This window comes from Etheostoma cragini, chromosome 3, assembly GCF_013103735.1.
Source record: "Etheostoma cragini isolate CJK2018 chromosome 3, CSU_Ecrag_1.0, whole genome shotgun sequence".
Taxonomy (NCBI): Eukaryota; Metazoa; Chordata; class Actinopteri; order Perciformes; family Percidae; genus Etheostoma; species Etheostoma cragini.
Window position 1 is genome coordinate 30099655 of NC_048409.1, and position 3551 is coordinate 30103205.

Genomic DNA, 3551 nt, shown 5'->3' on the forward strand with positions numbered 1-3551 from the left:
TCTCCCCCCTTTCTGTCAAACATTAACGGCAGAAAATCCCAAAAAATAAAAACGGACTCAAACGTGTTGATCAAAGACCAAAGTAGGAATCTGTGCTGATGTATCACCTGTCCAGGACTCACAGGACTCAGGTGTGCTCAGGTGTGTTCAGGTGTCAGGTTCATGTGAAACCAGCCGGAGAATAAGACCTGGGACCTGAGGTGAAACCCGAGCCGAGGGCCCCGCGGCGGACAAAGCGGGGCGGCCCTCGGAGCGCCTGGGAACCGGCAGACTGATTGTGTCTCCTCCGTCTCAGGTTACAAGACTCTGCTGAGAGGGATCTCTGGGAGGTTCAGCAGCGGGGAGCTGGTGGCCATCATGGGGCCCTCGGGGGCCGGGAAGTCCACCCTCATGAACATCCTGGCCGGGTACAGGTGGGTCCAGGTACATGTGGGTCAGGGGACGGGAGGGTCTGGTGGGTTAGGGTACTGGAGGGCCCGGGTACAGGTGGGTCCAAGTACAGGTGGGTCCAGGTACATATGGGTCAGGGGACAGGTGGGTCTGGTGGGTCCGGGTACAGGTTGGTCAGGGTGCAGGTATTATATATTATATATTGTATAATATATAATATATAATATATATGAATTATATCATATATTATATATTATATATTATATATAACATATAATATATAATATATAATATATAATGTATAATATATAATATATATGAATTATATCATATATCATATATGAATTATATCATATATCATATATTATATATTATATATAACATATAATATATAATATATAACATATAATATATGTGTTGGTCAGTTTGTTCCCTTTTGCAGCGATAACATTGAAGTGATATGAACAAACTGTGTGTGTATATATATATGCGTGTGTGTGCGCGTGTGTGTGTATATGTGTGTGTGTGTATATATCTGTGTATGTGTATGTGTGTGTGTGTACATATATCTGTGTGTGTGTGTGTGTTTGTGTTTTTGTGTGCATATATCTGTGTGTTTGTGTGTGTGTGTGTGTGTGTGTGTGTATATGTGTGTGTATATATCTGTGTGTGTTTGTGTTTGTGTGTGTGTATATATCTGTGTGTGTGCGTGTGTGTGTGTGTGTGTGTGTGTGTGTGTATATGTGTGTGTATATATCTGTGTGTGTTTGTGTTTGTGTGTGTATATGTGTGTGTATATATCTGTGTGTATGTGCGTGTGTGTTTCTGTAACAAAGATGAAACAGTTGTTGATAAGTTTCCTTTGGGATAAAATTTATAAATAAAAAACATATTTCAGAATGTTGTTTTGTTAAAAAGTAAAATAACATCGTACGGTGAAGATATTATCGGGAGGCGTGGTTGGAAGGAGGGCCAAAACCACGTGGGCCAAAGTCTATCCTGAACCTGAACTGACATGAGGGCGGGATCAAAATCTGCGTGGGGCCGGGTTCGGCCCGCGGGCCTCGAGTTGGACGCCTCTGCTCTACAGCTGGGCCAGATTTAAAAAACCAGGACATGTAGACGGGCTGTCCCAGAGGACGGACGGGAGACATCTGATCTGGCAGAAAACTCACTGGTGCTCTAGAACAAGTCCTAAAAAGATGACCTGGGTTATGAGATGGGAAGGATCTGATTCATGTGGTCCTGGGACCCCCATGTGAGGAGCTAGAGCACCCTCCAGTGGCCGAGAGGAGAACTGAACTCAACTTTAACTAAAGACTCACATTCAATATCCTTTAAAACTACTTATTTTATTCTATTTCAGAGTATTTTAGTTACATTTAGTGTTTTTGTGTTGAGTATTCTTTGACTTTAGATGTGTATACATAGTGTAAAACATATGTGTGTATAAATATATACAAATACTGTATATGTGTGTCTGCAGAGAGACGGGGATGAAGGGGGAGGTCCTGATCAACAGCCAGCCCAGAGACCTGCGCTCCTTCCGGAAGGTTTCCTGTTACATCATGCAGGACGACATGCTGCTGCCCCACCTCAATGTACAGGAAGCCATGATGGTACAGGAAGTAGTCTGATCCTCTACTGCTGCAATACCCCTACTCTAAGGACTTCCTATGTCTCCCAACGACTCCCTACGTCTCCCAACGACTCCCTACGACTCCAAACAACTCCCTACGTCTCCCAACAACTCCCTACGTCTCCCAACAACTCCCTACGTCGTCTCCCAACGACTCCCTATGTCTCCCAACGACTCCCTATGTCTCCCAACGACTCCCTACGTCTCCCAACAACTCCCTACGTCTCCCAACGACTCCCCATGTCTCCCAACGACTCCCTACGACTCCCAACAACTCCCTACGTCTCCCAACAACTCCCTATGTCTTCCAACAGCCCCCTATGACTCCATCAACTCCCAGTGGCCCCCTATGACTCTCAGCGTCTCCCTACGACTCCCAACGACTGCCAACGGCCCCCTATGTCTCCCAACATCTCTAAATGACTCCCTACGGCTCCCAATGCCTCCCAACAACTCTTAACGCCCCCCCTATGTCTCTCGACGGCCCCCAACGATTGTACTCATGAATCTTGTCTCTGCAGGTTTCAGCCAACCTGAAGCTGCAGGAGAAGCCGGAGGCTCGCCGAGAGATGGTGAGTTCTGACCCCGACTACTTCCAGCTCCTATATAGGGGTGTCAGAGGTGTAAGAAGACTGTGTGTGTGTTCAGGTGCGGGAGATCCTGATGGCTCTGGGTTTACTGGACTGTGCTAAGACCAGGACCTCTCACCTGTCGGGGGGTCAGAGGAAGAGACTGGCCATCGCTCTGGAGCTTGTCAATAATCCTCCCGTCATGTTCTTCGATGAGCCCACCAGGTCAGCACCAGATGATAGTCTCGTCCTCTTCTGGTCTTCTGGAGGTTTTTCTTACATTTTTTGAGGCTTTTGTCACTTAATAGGCATTTCTTGTCTTTATTTTATTTTTTTATATTGCAAATACTTTATATTGCACATTCTTTTACACATGCCCACACACACGCAAACTTTATCAGTTTGACATGTGTCTCTGTGTGTGTGTGTGGGACTTGACCCTTCCACCAACTTCACTAGTCCTGGAACCAAAACGCACTTCTAACGATGTCCATGTCTCCCTGTGTCCCTGTCTCACTGTGTCCCTGTCTCCCCGTCTCCCTGTGTCCCTGTCTCCCTGTGTTCCTGTCTCCCTGTGTTCCTGTGTCCCTGTGTCCCTGTCTCCCTGTCTCCCTGTGTCCCTGTGTCCCTGTGTTCCTGTGTCCCTGTGTCCCTGTCTCACTGTGTCCCTGTCTCACTCTGTCCCTGTCTCCCTGTGTCCCTGTCATACTGTGTCCCTGGGTTCCTGTCACCCTGTGTTCCTGTCTCCTGTGTCCCAGCGGCCTGGACAGCTCGTCCTGTTTCCAGGTGGTGTCTCTGCTGAAGGCTCTGGCTCAGGGAGGACGCACCGTCATCTGCACCATCCACCAGCCCAGCGCCAAGCTGTTTGAGCTGTTTGACAAGGTCCTCACACACTCACACACACACACACACACACTCACACACACTCACACACACACACACTCACACACTCA